Source organism: Narcine bancroftii, chromosome 9 (genome assembly GCF_036971445.1).
Source record: "Narcine bancroftii isolate sNarBan1 chromosome 9, sNarBan1.hap1, whole genome shotgun sequence".
NCBI classification, from domain to species: Eukaryota; Metazoa; Chordata; class Chondrichthyes; order Torpediniformes; family Narcinidae; genus Narcine; species Narcine bancroftii.
Genome location: NC_091477.1, coordinates 77,070,671 through 77,087,869, shown reverse-complemented (window position 1 = coordinate 77,087,869; position 17,199 = coordinate 77,070,671). Strand labels below are relative to the sequence as shown.

Below are 17,199 nucleotides of genomic sequence, written 5' to 3'. Positions count from 1 at the left end.
GAGATGATTCCAACATTCTTCGAGAAACCAGTGAAAAGCTTAGGTCAGTGGTTTAACACATCCCTCAAAGATATAGAACAGGTACATCAGCTCAGGAAGGGTGCCATCAGTGGCCTGGAGAGCATTGACAGAAGCACACTACCTGGCAAGTTAAAGCACTGGTGTATGCAGTTTGGGTTCTTTCCACACCTCGTGTGGCCACTAACCCTGTATGAAGTTCTAGTCTTGAGCATGGAAAAGCTGGAGAAAATTATCAACATATACACAAGGAAGTGGGTTGGGTCTTCCCAAATGCCTCTGCAGCATAGAGCTCTATTACAAAGGAGTCCTAGAGCTACCCATTTCCAGTCTTTCAGAAGAGTGTGCTAAAGTAAGATTGGAGATGATGTTAACAGAGGTGAGTGATCTGTTTGTAGCTCAAGTTCCCATCATCCTGGATACTGGGAGGAAATAGATTCCATCAGAAGCAACTAAGCAAGTAAAGGAGGCATTGTGGGCCAAGTGCAGAAAGGGAGAAACGGTCTTGGTCTTGGAGTCAGTACTCCAACCTTGAACAAGGCTGCTCCGTCTCAGATATGTAGGCTTGTGACAGAGGAGGCAGCAAGGTACACAAAGGCCATCGCTCAGGCAAAGCAAGGGCAATGGATGAGATGGGAGGGAGTGGAGAAAAGGAAGATCTCCTGGAATGAGCTGTGAAAGATGAAGACATTTAAAGCACCAATATCTTGGTGTCTGCCATGAATCTCAGCCCGTGGTATGGAGAGGTCTTAACATGCTCCTTCTGCTCGACTTCAGCAACACTAAAACATATTTTGGTGGGCTGCAAGACCAGCTTCAATCATGGCGATGCACATGGCATCTCAACCAGGTTCTACAGTGCCTTGCAGCATTGCTGGAAAATCGGCAGATGAGTATTAACGTTCTACCTCCCCTTTCATCCTCCTGCCTGTTAACAGCATTTGTTCGGGAAGGTGAAAGTCAAGCTGGAATCGCCTCATCAAGATCAGATTCCGGGCAGCTAAGGGGGGAACTTGATTAGAAGTTGGTGGCAGACTTAGGCCAGAAGCTCTGCTGTGGGTGGGCTCACTCCATCTCGTTTAGATAATCAAGCATACAGTTCCCTGGAAGGAAGCAGTGGAAGACCCCTGAGTGCAAGAAACTGAGGTATGCTGAGCTTGCAGCTGATGTGCAGCAACGTGGCTGGAAGTAGGCTGCAGAGGATTTGTAGCCACATCAAGGCTTCTCCAGGAGTTGGGAATGTAAGGAAAGATACACTGACAAGCAGTTAAAGATCTTTCCAGAGCTGCTGAAAAGGGTAGTCAATGGCTCTGGATGAGGGGCACCCAAGTGAGTGAATGGCATCTAGGGGGTGAACCCGGGACACCAGGATTCACTGCTGAACCCGGGACACCGGGATTAACTCCTGAACCCTCTGGAGGTGTCCGTGGTCTATCAGCAAAACACTGAGGAAGGAGGGCGCCCATTTGATAATCCAGAATTTGCCACCAATCATTTGGCTACCCCACAGACAGCAAGTATCAGGAGTACAATAAGGGATATTAACATCCAGTTCTACCTAACATACCATAGTAAAAACTTTTCATATCTCTGTCTTGGTATTCCTCCCCTGCCATGCAGTGAATTTCCACTTTTTGTATTTGCATTCTATCAGGAAATACTAAAAATTATAGAGCTCTCTTTTGTTTAATTATTAAATTATTGAGCAAAATTATTGTCTGGGAGACAGGGTTTTATGACAGTCACTAATAAATTCAACAGGCAATTAATTCAAGGGAATTTTTTTAACCTGCAAACAGTTAAACTTTATTAAAAGAAAGAGTTGGGGAAAATAGCAATAAAAAATTAACTCAGATAAATAGAGATGTGTGATGACAGAAAGAGAGAGAAAACTCCAGGGTATTCACCAGCTCAGGAGTGTGAATTGTATGTAATTCTATGCAATATAGACTTACTTGCATGGTTCACAAGAAATCTGTTTTAACCATGCACATTTATCAGTTTGAATCAGGTCTATTATTTAACTTCATTTTTAGACTTCTACCAAGATCATGTTATATGGCAAGCTCTCCACTGGCCACTGAGACAGAGGTGGACCAAAGAAGAGGTACAAGGACTGCTTAAAGAAATCTCTTGGTGCCTGCCACATTGACCACCGCCAGTGGGCTGATCTCGCCTCCAACCGTGCATCTTGGCGCCTCACAGCTCAGTGGGCAGCAACCTCCTTTGAAGAAGACCGCAGAGCCCACCTCACTGACAAAAGACAAAGGAGGAAAAACCCAACACCCAACCCCAACCAACCAATTTTCCCTTGCAACCGTGCCTGCCTGTCCCACATTGGACTTGTCAGTCACCAACGAGCCTGCAGCAGACGTGGACATACCCCTCCATAAATCTTTGTCCGCGAAGCCAAGCCAAAGAAAGAAAAGAAAAAAGAAAGAAACTCCCACGTTCACACCTGCCATGATCAGATCTGTTTTTAGTTGAGAGTTAAACTAGGGCCAAAATAGCAGGAATAATCACTGCTCTTTCTTCAAATGGTGCCGTGGAATCTTTTGCACCAACTTCAGAGAGCTCTTGAAACCTCGAGTTTAGCACCTTATGCAAAAGACAGGTTCAACTCTGCTACAATTTCAAGGTGTGCACTGGAAAATCAGGCTAGACATGCTCAGATCTCTAGCACGGGTTAAAAAAAAAAGAGCAAATGCCCTGCCCATTAACCTGGTGCTGAATATAGATTCCAGTGGGAAATGCAAATGATATAACTAGGCATAGAACACTATCTTGTTGAATCTACAGCTCATATTATAAAAAATGGGAAAAAGTACAACTGAGAAATAAATGAGCATAATATCATTAGGACATTTCTTTATGTGATCAGGACTATTTACCAGTCTGTCGGTGTCTCGAGAATGGTGCAGGCTTGGAACCATCTATCACCTGAAGTGGAATATGTTCAGATATACCCTTGGGGACAAAAGGCAAATAAATGCAATTTAGACATCACATCCACTATGATATTCTATGTGACCAAAGGCTTCAGGCTTGATTACTCTTGCAGTAAAGAAAAATGTGAAATCCTCTGCATTAATTTTAAATAAATTGTTTCTATATTATGGCATAAAAAGGCCATTCAACATACAAACTCCTAGTCTATTCTATTGCCCACTCTTTCCCAGTGCTGCAATTTATCTTCCGTCAATCCTGTCCAATGTCCTTTTGAAGGAAGCAACTGACTCCAGTTTCCATCAATAACTCTCGCATTGATGTTTTAGATGGTAAGTAATCTTTGTGTGAAAAATATTTGTTCTCTCATTCCTTTTGTATCATTTGCTTAAGAATTTAAATCTATGTCTGTTCATCCAAGAACTATCTGTTAATGGGAACAGCTTCTCCCTATTTACCCGGACTGAACTGGCCATGATCTGGTGCATCTCTATCATATCTCCTCTCAGCCTTGTTCCAAGAACAATCCTCGATATTCATAGCTGACATTCCTTGCCCCTGGGATATTTTTATTTTTATTTTTCTGTATCCTTTCTAGATCTTTCATGTCCTTCTCAAGTTGTTAGTAGAATGGGATGAAATACCTCTGCTGTGGCTCATATGGTACATATACCATGATCCTTGCTCATACACTATATATATGCGTGCAACAGTTGATACTGTGTCAAAGTCAACCCCTTATTTTTGGCCCAAAAATCTGGTATTTTCTCTATATCTGAGTAAAAGTCAACTGCCCCCCCCTCATTTTTCGCCCTAGCCACCCACCCACTTGAGCTCCTGACACCCCAATTACTGCCTCTTACCCAGGTCCAGTCCATCTGCCCGCTGGAGCTCCAGATGCCGCGACCATAGTTTCTCACCCAGGCCTGACTGCCATCTTTTGCCAAGGCCCTGGCCACCAGCCCATTGAGGTTCCAACACCCCAACCACGGATTCTCAACTAGACCCCAGCTGCTGGCCTGTGGAGCTTCCGAAGCCCTGACCGCAATCTCTCACCTAGGCCCCAGCCATTCAAGCTCCCAACACCTCAAACAACAGTCTATAGTATGCATGTAATGTCAACCTCCCCTAAATTTTACACTAAAAATTCATCCCCAAAACTCAACAATTACACAAATATATACAGTATTTGAAATATGAAGTTCTGGTTTCTGCACGTCAAGGATAACATGGAGAATTTGGAGAGGGAGCAGAAGAGGTTCACCAGGGTGTTTCCAGGATTTGAAAATATTAGCTGGAAAGAGAGTTTTCTCTGGAGCATCAAAGGCTGAGGGGCAACTTGAAACCATATAAAATTATGAAAGGCATAGACGGACAGACTAGAAAACATTAGTTTTGGGTGAGTGGGAGGAAAGTTTAAATGAGTTTTGAGGCACTTCTTAACTTGCAGAGATTAGAAGGTGGTGCAGGGAATTGGCAGTAGCAGATGCAATGTTTAAAAGGCACTGACACGTAAGCAGATAGGAAATAGAAGGACACAGACAACGTGCAAGCAGATTAGATTGGTTATTTTGGAATCATAGTCGGTGCAAACATGGTAGGCCAAAGTGTGTGTACTTAAGTGGCATTGTTCCATGTTCTAGGCATTTTTCAGCTGGCCAGTCTGATGAATTACAAATATTTTGTGCCTTTGAACACCCAAGTATAAATGAAATAAGGTATTCCTGGTGCTCTCACTTGCCTATGTGTGTTTGATGGTTCGTATGATCTTTTTTTGTTCGCTATTTTAACAGAACCAGTAGAGCACAGCTGGAGAAATTTCAAAGACAGGTTAGGCATTTCTTCAGTTATCATCAAAAGTCTTAACTAACAGCTTAATCCTGTGTGTTGGGGGAGGTTAGAATGATTACTTTCTTGTGCCATAAATAAAAGTAATACAAGTTGCAACAATGAAAATTTAAAAAAATCATGTCTGAAAATAGAAACCATTAGGTGCTTTGTGCTCTCCAGAAGATTTAGATGGTGATATTTAATTTGAGTTTGTAATCAATCATGCTATTGATTACAAAAACATTTCATATACTTTATTTTCAATGTTGCTCAAGCTTAGAGGCTGACAAGGCTGTTCTGGATGTGCCATTGTGACAAGCAGCACACAAGCAAAATGAATTGAAAACAGTTACAGTACAGAATTGGCTTGATGGTGGGAGACAGTATATGGGAGTGGAGGACTCTTAGATCCGAGGCCTGTGTCTAGTGATGTGCCACATGGATTGATGCTGGGCCTATTGTCATCTGTATTAATGACTTGGATGATAATGACAAATTAGTAAATTTGTAGAAGGCTCAAAAATAAGCGGTATAGTGGACAGTGAAGAATGTTATCTCCTTTCTGGATGAACTGAAAAAGTGGATCCAGGAATGGCAAATAGAATTTAACTCACACGTGTGAAGTGTTGCACTTTGGTGGGTTAAACCAGGGCAGGACTTACAGTGAATAATAGGGCCCAGAGAAATGTTATAGAACAAAGAGTTTTGGGGGTACATGTACATGGTTCCATGAAAGTGTCAATGCAGGTAGAGAAGATAGTAAAGGAGGGATTTGGGATGCTTTCCTTAATTGGTTAGGGCATTAAGTACAGGAACAGGAACATCATTTTACAACTGTACAGGATGTTTGTGAGACCACACTTGGAATATTGCATTCCGTTCTGGTCACTTCATTACAAGAAAGATGTGAAAACTTTAGAGTGTGCAGAGAAGATTTACCTGGAAGTTACCTGGATTGGAGAACATTTCTTGTGAAGCAAGGTTTGACAAAGCAAGGGCTTTTCTTGTTGGATAAGAGGTGATTTAAGAGAGGAACCCAAGATTAGATAGGTGAACCGCAACATCTTTTCCCCTGGGCAACAATAGCAAAAGCCAGAGGACAACTGTTTAAAGCAGCCATTCTCAATAGGGGGTGAGGGCATATAGCCCACCTGGGGGCCACAGCACATTTAAGGGAGCAGAGGGCCATGGACTGAAATCATTAAATATTTTTAATGTTTTTTTATTTAGTTGATAGGAGAGAAGTATGGAAGAAACCAACTAAACTGATTCACAGGGAAGGGAACCCATAAACTGAGCAGAGTCCTAAAGGACTCTGAGAAAAAAAAAGCTGAGAATGGCTGGATTAAAATGAGTGGAGGAAAATTTAGGGGAGATATCAGAGGTGTTTTTATTTACACAGAGAGAGGGGGTGTCTGGAATGCATTAGCAGAAGATGGACACTGGTAACATAGGGACATTCAAAAGGCTCTTAGATAGGTTTGTGGATGCAAAAGAGGTAGGGAAGGATTATATAGTTGAGGAGTAGATTTACTGTATATACAGTAGGTCAGCCTGTGCTGTAATGTTCCATGTTCTAAGATGAAAATTTGAACCTCCAATTCTGCTGATTGAATGGTCTATAATACAGTATTATCCTATTAACGTGGACACCCTTTCTCCTTTCTCAATTCCACCCATATATTCTCAGTAGAAAAGCCCTGTGGTCTTTTCTGTCAAAGCACTCATAACATTTTTTTGTCTCCACGTTATCCCTCCTTTTCATTCTACCTTCTCTATTCTGTCTAAAATATAACAGAATCCCGGAACATTGAGCTGCCAGTCTTGGCTCTGCTGTAACCAAATCTCACTAATGGCTACACCATAATTTCACCTGCTGATCCATATTCAAACTGTGGTAAATCCATGCCATGCTGTCAATCTCTCACTATGCTTAGTCTGCACTACTGGCATTGGACGTGGATTATCTCTACCACCAAGGCACTCCCCCTTGACTATAACTGTGTACGCACCGATTATCATTCATTATTGTACTACTGAGTTTCTACTAATAAAAGCCATGACATGAGTTTAACTACACTGCCTTTGGTCTATTCATTATCTGGCACATCACAAACCCATCCTCATTTCCTGCAATACTCCTTGCATTGAAAGATGCAACTCACAACATTATTCTGACAATGCTCAATCATTCAATTTCATCTGCAAGCTGGTTTATTGTCAGAGTACATACATAACATCACATACAATCCTTAGATTTTTTAAAATCTGCAGACCAAGCAAAATTTCTACTTATTAGTAGAGCAAAATTCTGTATTAAATAAAAGAAATATATACAAACTAACTGTGCAGTACAGAAAAAAAATCAGTGATAGTGTTGCAACTCATCCTGAACCTGGTCGTGCAAGTCTTGTGGCACCTATACCTTTTTCCTGATGGCAGCAGTGAGAATAGAGCATGTGCTGGGTGGTGTGAATACCTGATGATTGCTGCTGCTCTCTGACGGCAGCATTCCACTTAGATTTACTCGACAGTGGGGTGAGTTTTGCTTGTGATGTTCTAGGTTGTGTCTATCACCTTTTTCAGGGCTTTTCACTCAGTGTCCCTATACCAGGTCATAATGCAGCTGGTCAGCACACTTTCCACTACACATCTGTAAAAGTTTGCCAACATTTCAGATGTCATACTCACAAACCCCTGAGGAAGTAAAGGCTTTCTTCAGAATAACATTCATGTGTTGGGTCCAGGAAAAATCCTCTGAGATAGTGACTCCCAGGAATTTAAACTTGCTCACCCTCTTTACCTCTGATCCCTCAACAACTACTGGATCGTACACCTCTGGTGTTCCCTTCCTAAAGTCCACAATCAACTCCCTAGTTTTAGTGACATTGAGTGCGAGGCTGCTGTTAGTACACCAGTCAGCCAGGTTTCCAGTCTCTCTCCTGTACGCTGGCTAACTTAATACCTTTTAAACAACCCAATAAGTAGAAAAGCAGTAAATTAAGGACATTTTGAAATGTGCATCAATCTTCACTTGCAGATTAACCTGTATTTGTTTTCTTTCTTCTGTTCAATGGAAATACTGAAAGACAGAGGATATGCAGTGATTTATTGAGGGCATGTTGCTTTTGTATTTGACATTGGTCTAAATTCAACTCTTCCATAATGTGCAGAGCTATAAAAGAAGAAACTCTCTGAAATGACAGTGTAAGTTTTACATCAGAAAATAAAGCATTGACAATCAAATTCTGAAGTTTTATTTTATTTATGATTGAAGTTTGAAATTGGTTTTAGAATTGTTCTTGGATGTGTTCTCCAGGCAGCAAAAAAATTTAATTGAATCCAGTCACAAGATAAATTTAATGCAGCTTCTGATATATTTTGGGAGGAGGACAATGTAACTTCTGTCCTCCTGCCTCCAAATGCAGTTCTTTCCCTGAGCACCGTACTCACTGGAAGATACTGCCAATCCCAATGTGTGCAAACACTTATTTTTCATCATTTTTTTTTAGATTCTGCAAAAACAACTCCACCTTGTTCTCTGTGAACGATCTGCTGGCAGCTCTTCCTTGTCCTGAAGAAAAGAGGTCTGCATATTAAATTACCCAGATATAGACCCAGGTAAATTGCCTTGAACTAATTTTCAGATGTTCCTGGTACGACCTAAAATAAGTCTTTTTTTTTTAATTTGTAAATTGGGGTCATTTAATCTGATTACACATCTGAAATAAAACTGATACCAGTGGGCACACCATGCAAGATTCAATATTTGCTGTCAAAAGGCAAGATTATTTTGTTAAAAAACATCCTTAATTGTTAGGCTGTTGTAATCACCTGCCTAACATAGTAGTGTCCACACCTATTGAGCCATGTTGCCCCTGATGAGATATTTGGCCCAGAATTTGTTCAGTTAATTTGAGCAAACTATCTGCTTGCTGCTCACTCAGTAGATTTCTAGTCAATGATGGAGTGAAGGCAAGTGTGTGAAAATAGCAATGACATGTGGTCACTGATTTTGAACTTGAGTTCTTTTTAGTGAAGCCAGACTTCTCAGTGCACAACAAGTAGCTGCATGATAAACATTTTGGGTAGTGTTCAACCATGTGCTCAGGGTGGTTCTGCGGGGCTTTTCTGATCTGTTGCTCCAGCAGAACGTTAACAAGGTAACGATTACAGTGATCATTTTGTAAAACATTCAATGACAGCAGCTCACATCAGTAATCTCTTGGTTTATCATAGTAGCTGCTGAGAAATTGGCATTGTAAACTGCATTGAATGTATTCATTTGAATTTTGAAGAATAGGGGTCTGACTTAAATGCACAAATTTCTGAGAGGCCTTTAGATACTAGGTGCAAGTGAAATGTTTTCCCAGGAAGGAGAGAGGGGAGAAGTCTGGCACAAAAGGTCTCATTCCATATTCAGGGCAGGACATTAAAGTCTGGGAATGAGAGGGAGGGGGGGAAAAAAAAATCACTCAGTGGGACAGTGAATTTGTGAAACTCTCCCCCACAGAAGGCAGTGTAACTCCTGCAACACCATTGTGACACCACTTTTTAATCTTACACTAGGTTAACTGTGAATATTTATTATCTACCTATATTTTGTATTTATAATCTCTTAATTTAATGTATGCTATTGTAGTTTTATTATCCAAAGTACCTGTTTGGCTGCAGCAAGTAAGAATTTTGGTACAACGTGTATGACAATAAACTTGTATTCATCATTATCTGCGCAAGTAAATTTTTGAAGCTATTTTAAGGAGGCAAATGTATTTTCAGATACACACAGAGTGCCAATAGGATATTGAGATAGCGAATCAACTCTGATTGCACAAATAGCTGGAGTGCCAACTTTGTTCCCATTCTCTGTGTTTGTGTTCAAAGATAGAGCAAGCTTTGTCTTGAAGATGCTCAATGAGTCACCACAGACTTGGATTAAAAAAAAATCCAAAGATGCACCACCTATGAATGTAAACATTTCTTCTCCATTCATTCCTGAAGGATTCTCGCCTTTCTGAGACTGGGCCACTGCACCCCAACTCTGACAATCACAGGAGGTGCTTTTAAACTGCAGCACCTCCTGGAATCCAGTTGCGATGAGTGGGGCAAAGGTGCCTCCAGCACCTTTTAAGCTGAGGGACGGGAAAAGCCCCAGTAAATCGCCAACCCGGCGATTTAAGGGGGATTCCGCCCCGCGATGATTCGTCCCGCAAGCTAGTCTTCCCCATTCCCCCACCAGCCGTCAGTCTCTCTCCCCCCCCCCCCCCAACACACACCTTGGCAGCCGAACCCTCTCCTCTGTTCCCCCTAGGCAGCGACCCTTCTGCTCTCCCCCACCACCCTTCTGCCCCCACCACCACGACAATGGCAGCAACCTCTCATCCCTCATCCCCACAACTTCTCCATCCCCCCCCCCCCCCCAAAAGAGTCACCGGGTCGCCCCATTTTGCTGTTCGGGCCACCGGTCGCCGCGTCCTGGGTAAGTTTAACTGGGTTCCCCGACTACCTCCGAGGCAGGGCGGTTGACTTTGGGCGACACTGACCCTTTCAAGCTCCCTTTGTGAGTGGGGCGCAATGGCCGGTGAGCCCCATTTTCCAGGGGCAGTTTGAGGAGACCTGCAGACTCTCACGTTTCCCTTCAACCAGCATCTCCTGCTCTGAACCACCAAGAAGAAGCAACAGCTCCGGCCGTCTCCCTTACCCGTCTCGTCTATTTGCTGGGAGGACACTTCTCACGCCCGGCGCGGCTCCTCCCCGGGCGAGCAGCGAGGCTCGGACTGGAGCGGAAGTGAGGCAACGCGGGCCGGCCGGAAGTGGGGCTGGGGTTGGAGTTGCTGCGCAGCGCTGCCGATGAGAGCCTGAGCTGCGGTGAAAAGAAGAGGGAGAGCGGAGCAGCGTCTGGGCCCAGAGCGGAGCGGAGTGAAGTCGAAGCGAGGCCACGCCGCTGTGATCGGTCAGTCCGGGTGCGCTCCCCGCGCCGCGGCTGGTGGGCCTGGCCTGTATTATTATTGCTTTGCGCGGAGGCCCGGGAGCGGAGCCCTGGCCTCGTCTCCGCCGGTGTGAGCGGGGTTGGAGGAGGAGGACGAAAGCCGCACGCTCGGCCGGGGGCGGGGGGGTTTTGGTGTCCAGGTCCTGTTACCTGGTCCCCAAGAGCGGCCGATGGTTGCCATTGGCACCGTCTCACTGTGGCATCCGCCCGCTGGAGGGTGAAATAAATTGTGTGAATGTTGTGGGCCCATTGAAGCAGGACTGACTCCTGCTGTTGCCTTTCCTTGCCTTATTAGTACTGTCAACAGTCCCTGTGATGGCTTAAGGATAACATTCGACCGCGGAGATCGGTATTTCGCTAATATTGACTTCTCATCATTTACTCTTGGTAACATTGGTTCCAAAATGTATTATTTTTGGAATACATCTTTAGTATAAAATCTACGGAAATACTTCAATATACCCTTTTAATTAAAAAAATCTGAACACAGAAGCAGCACCAGGGACCGTTTTGCCATTCAGTAAGATCCATTCTTGGCCTCAACGTTATTTTCCCCTTCTCTTCGCCATTGACTCCCGTGTCATTTAAATGTCTTTCAGTCTCAAAGTATGTTCGATGAGTCTGCCTCCCCATTCTCTCGGGTAAAGAATTCCAATAATTCGCGACTCTAAAAGACATTCCTTGGAGTCTCTGGGTGAATCCTTTCTCTGAAATTACACCCTCTCCTCCCCAAGTTATCCCACTGGCTGTCTCCCCCCTCAGAATTTTGTACTTTCAAATTGAACTGGCGTCCTCATCTTGGTGCTCCATACCCTTTGAAATTCCCTTTTTTTTCTCCTTGCTTGTTATCTTTATTTTACTGTCTTTCTTCCAAAACTGGATAATTTTGCATTTTGTTCATAATATATATATATATATATATAAAATCTCCTTGTTCTTTGCTTAGCCTCACTAACCTTTTTGAGGATTTTTTATCTACCACACAATTATTTTGTTTCATCAATTAATATCACTGCTGCAAATTCAGTCCCTCCATCCAAGCCATATCAATGATGGTAAAATAAATGAGGCCTAGCATCGATTCCCATGGTATTTCACTTGCCACTGTTGACCAATGTGAAAATTAACCCTTTATTCTGAATCTCTCCCCTCCCTATTCCAGTATATTACCTCCCCAGACTGTGTATTCATACCCTCTGCAAATCCAAATATGTTACATCTACTTTCCTCTTTATATTCACCATTGTTCTCTTCATTAAAAAAAACAAATCTGTAAAGCATTATTTTCCTTTCATGAAATCATGTTGACTCTTCTTATGATTGTTTTGTGATTTTTCTACATTCTTGCCATTACTTCAATTACAGATTCCAACATTTTCCTAATGACAGATGTTAGGTTTGTCTTCCTCCATTCCTAAATAGTGGAATACATTTCTGTTTTTTCAATTCTCTGGCATCTCTAGAATCTAGGATTTTTTGTATGTAATAGCTAGTACATCTATCCTCTTCCTTCCTCTACAACTATAACCTTTATAGCCCAATTTGGTTATTTTGCAGGATTCAATGATTATTAAGATTAAAAAGAAGTCAATGGGATTGGCATAGTTGTTAATTAACTAGGCTAGTAATTCAGTGTCTTGAACTGATAATTTAGTAAACTCAAACTTTTAGAACTGTAAATTTCAAGTATTAAAAAAGAGTCTTTTGTTGTCCATAAAATTTCCCCATTTTTGTAAATAACATATCTTATTCATGAACATTCAAGCACAAGCCTGTGAATTTGATTGAATCTTGAGTGGTCATTCATTTGTACCATAACCACTGTGCTGAAATAGAATAAAATCAGGCAGACCAAGCACTAAGTTCACATATAGAAAAGTTCCCCCAACCCAAATGTCCCTTGTAAACACCTGGACACTGGACAAAGGGAAACTGTTAGACATTGGAGTGCATCTCGCTGCCCAATACAATTCTGGACTACGTGTTCTGAACATGGAGATACAAACCTGAGGCTGGAAGTCATGCAGTCCAGCCAAATTGCTCAGTTGGTGGATAATTTAACAACCAATGGGTGCAGCAGGCTCCAAAAGCATTCTCATCCTCAATAATAGCAGCCTATGAAGGCAAATAAAACAAAGTTAAAATATTCATAGCCATGTTCAACTGGAGTTCAATTCCAGAATCATAGAACTTGTTTTTAGTCAGTTCACTTCACTCCACATGATCAAAAAATAACCAAAAGTACCATCAGAGCTGCATGGAGGGCATGGAGGTTAGCGCAGCGCCTTTACAGCACTGGCAATCAGGTTCAGGGTTTGACACCTGCGCTGTCTGTAAGGAATTTGTATGATCTCTCCATGTCTCTGTGGGTTTTTCCTGAGGGCTCAAGTTTCCTCCCATCGTTCGAAATGTACCAGCGGTGTAGGTTAATTGGATGTAAATTGTGTGGCACAGGCTCTTGGGCTGAAGTGGCCTGCTACCATGTTTCCATGCTGTATGTCTAAAAAAAATACAGCAAATATATTCAAGGTGCAATTGTCCCTCTGACCAAGCAGTTTCAGTACATTTTAACACTGATATCTACCTGATGAATGTGGAAAATTGCCCAGGACCTTGTTTGCAAAATATATGTCAATTCTCATCTAATTACTGTTAAATCAGTCTCCTGTCAATCATATAAAATTGTGGTAACTATGGTACTAAGTCTTCAATAATCTGCTCAGAGATGCTAAATGTTGGGTCCCACTAAGATTACTTGCTTGCAGACCATGGTCCTCAAAGTTTTGTTCCAGATGTGAGGTGAAAATGTCTATGGCTCCAGTGTCTTCAGCACTATGCATTTTGCTGGAATTAATTAAATACACTAAAGACTGGCTGATGTGATGGTAAAGATGTTTGGTGAATGGCACTTCCAGCTGGGCATACTTGAGATGTTCTTGGCACCTACACCACCCACTAACTGTATAGTTGCCAATCACCATGAACAATTAGATGAGTGACATTGCAGAACTTTAATTCCTGGTTATGAGACAATTTAAGCTTTTCATGTGATGTCATAGCAGTATTTGACAGTGTGGTAAAACTGGTCAGTGCCCATCAAGGGCCAAAGCTTCCAATGGCTGGAATCATGCCTTGCACAAAAGAAAGTAGTTATTGGTTAGTTAACCCAACACCAAATGGAGTTCATTAGGTCAACCACCTGCTGTTTCATCAGTGATTTTTGTGGCATTGTAAAGTTATAAGTGGCGCTTTTCCTTGTGGTTGTGCACTGCTTGATTCCATTCATCTTAACAAATAATGCATTCCACCCTTGGAGGGAAGCAAGCCTAAGCCACATTCAGGTGTAGACAGAGATGTAGCAAGTAACATTCATTTCAGATATGGAAGAGCCTAACTCCCTATACAACTAGTGCCATTCGCAGCATTACTCTGTTCCCCATTGTGCATGTTCTGGAACCTTCATTGACTAGAAACAAAACTCAATCTGCCAACTAAGTACTGGAGCTGCCAAGTGGATTGGAGATCAAGTATTCTGCCGAAAGTGACTTACTTCCATGCATCCAAAACCTTTACACTTTTTACAGAATACGAATCAGGAATGCAATGGAATGTTCATCAATTGCTTGAATACAGTGATTACAACATGCTGGTTGAACTTTTTTCTAATTATTGTTTGGATTTATCTGTCAAAAATATCAGCACAGATTTCATTGTCTTAATCAATAATTTTTGTCTTGTAGGATATTTGCTTTAGTCTCAAATATATGTTATGCATTTGTATGACAGATTTGCTTGAATGATTGCTCAATGTAAAAAGATTTGTTAAGTATGACTTGAATAAGATCTCACATGTTTTGGGGCCTAGGACCAGATATTATAGGCCAAACAAAAAGTGTTGGTTATTCTGGACAGAAGGGAAGAAATGTCTTCACACTAACTTGATTTTTGCAACCAAGATGAGTGCAGAGGCCCAGTCATTGGTTATACAGTAATGTATAACCGGGACCTATGGGGATTGGGGATGACAGATGTGCAAATTTTCCAGTTGTTTGAGTCACTCATACAGTGCCTAACTAATACACCTGTATTAAAATAAACAGTTTAAAAGACAAAAGATAATGCAAATGCAAATTGAAAAAAAAAATCAGTAATGTAATCCTTAATTATGTAAAGTTCACTTTAACCAGGTAATTCCCATAATTTAGAAAATTTACATTTAAATTTGAACCCCAGTTGCTGGCGCTGAAGCACGAACCACTGCGTTAATTGTGTAACCATCATAATTAACCCTTCCTCTCCCCAAATTTACAGATAAATCCTTTCTGATATACTTAATATTACTATTACTAGGCAGGGATAGGGAGACAAATTTGGAGAGTCATCCCAGCAGCGAGCGGCATCGGCCAGCTCTTAATCCTGGGCAATGCCATTTTATTGAAATTTTATTCAAATAGGTGCTGCAGGCAGGGCACAACCATGGCACTCTACTGGCTGAATGTTTGCTCCCATTTTCACCAAGAATTTGGGTGTTGATTCGGAGAATATTTTCACAATTTTAATATTTTGTTGAAATTTTTAATTATTCTTATTTATTTCCTCGCTTTTTGTTTGCTGGTTGCTTGAATCCCAGATACCAGGGATTTTACTCTATTGAAGACATTTAGATATTATTGGAAATGAGGGATACGGAGTTAGTGAGGTGCAAGATAGACCATGATCTTTTTGAATATCAGAACAAGTTTGTAGCACTATCGCACACAATATAGGAATATCTTGGGAAAAAGCAATGGTGGACCTGCCCTCTCAGAATTCCATGCAGTAGAGAAAGGGCTGTATGTACGAAGCACTCATGGAGGGTTTTTCTGCCACATGGCATTATGGAAAATCGGGTCCATCATTGCTTTTTTCCCCATTGTCTTTATAAATTGTGCACTATATCGCTACCAACTTTCCCACGCTGTTTTAAAAATTGTCCGCTATTGTTATTTATTTCCTCTCACCCTCCCATTGCAACTTTCCCATGGTAAAGTTTATACTTTCATTTTAATCTTTTCTTCCTTCACGTTCCTGCATTCACATAAAGACTTGGGTCATTTCAATTCCCAATGCAATTTCCCATTTTGCACTTGAATGATTGCAACTCTGGCGTCTGCAGACACTGGGGATCTTACTAGGGGTTGAGTGTTATGAGCCCAATGGACCCAAAACCCAGCATCAATAGAAATTCACTAAGACATATGGTTACTTAAATAAAAGTTGCTTTTAATTATCTTTAAACATGAAAACAAGATCAAACTTTAACTTAATACTATTGATTTAGCTTAACCTAATTAACCCCCTTCTAATTCTAAGCGCACAATTATATGTGTGTGTAAGTTCAGAAAAGTTTGTTAATTCACAGTCCAATCTCACTTCTCACTCCTCCAAGTTCACTAGTATCAGGCAATTCTTACACTGTGCACAGAATTTAAACTTTATGAATTTCACCAGGCTTTGGTGCTTGAAAAGTAAATGGTTACCACTCAGCAAGGTTCCTGTCAGTTTTCAGAGAAGGATTTGTTGCTCGTTGGACACCCACAAATGATTCTATTAGATCGGCCACTTCAGTATCTTGCCAAATAAACTTGCCCTTCATCAGGGTTTTCCAGATGTTAACCTCTTTCTTTGAGGTTACCACAAAGTTCCTTTTTGTTTCCCTCATTTCATTATGCAGCCAGTCCTCTCCTCTTGTCTGGACCACAAGGGCTTTGACCAGGCTGAACTAAGAAATCACAACCAGTCTTCAAAATGGGGTTTTTCCACAAGCGTGACAGCTTGTCCTGTTCCAGTCTCAGCTGCTGCTGCTGAACTGTAGAACTGATTTCTCTCTCTTTTTCTCTCTCTCTCGGAGAAAACCACATGATCCTCTTAGAACAGCCAACTGCACTCAAACAGACTCCAGCTCCGGACCTAATCTTTCGAGGTCATTCATCTGTTGCTTTCCAAAACAATAATCCATTACTCCACAGCATGTCCAATTAATTCCTACTTGTGAAGTCCTTGAGGGCATCCTTCAAAGTTTTTTGAAAGACACCTGGACTGTCTGGCTTGAGCAGAGTTCTGGCATTTTAAATGAGATCTGTTTTAAAATGTTAGTATGTGACCTACACTAAAAAACCTGCCACAATTTATCTCCTTTAAAACCTATCTATGTACAATATAAAATATAACAATCTGTCACATGAGGCCATCACTCCCCGCCTTGAGATGAGGACATTTGATGCCGACATTGAGCTGATTTTGCTTTCACACTAGACACTTTAAAAGGCGATTGGCTGTTAATTCCTGAGATCGCTTGGAAGTGTGAAAGAGGCTAATGTTTTGAGTATTTTGATAAATTGGTGTTTGGCAAAAGTGATCGTCAATCCTAATTTATT

The 17,199-nt window shown here is 41.6% G+C and overlaps 2 protein-coding genes across 4 annotated transcripts in view; one reads left to right on the top strand and one right to left on the bottom strand.

The window, feature by feature from the left end:
* plekhb2 (pleckstrin homology domain containing, family B (evectins) member 2) overlaps positions 1-10,590 on the bottom strand; it is a 228,909-nt gene extending 218,319 nt beyond the window's left edge. Inside the window, exons 1-2 of the mRNA XM_069896574.1 lie at positions 10,496-10,590; positions 2,910-2,985 (exon numbers count right to left, since the gene is read on the bottom strand). The gene's annotated coding sequence lies outside the window, so the exon portion shown is untranslated. The remainder of the gene's footprint in view (positions 1-2,909; positions 2,986-10,495) is intronic.
* The window catches only part of fam168b (family with sequence similarity 168 member B), a 37,542-nt gene continuing 30,932 nt past the window's right edge, over positions 10,590-17,199 (top strand). For all 3 annotated transcript variants that reach the window (XM_069896579.1, XM_069896580.1, XM_069896578.1), the window contains exon 1: positions 10,590-10,747. The gene's annotated coding sequence lies outside the window, so the exon portion shown is untranslated. The remainder of the gene's footprint in view (positions 10,748-17,199) is intronic.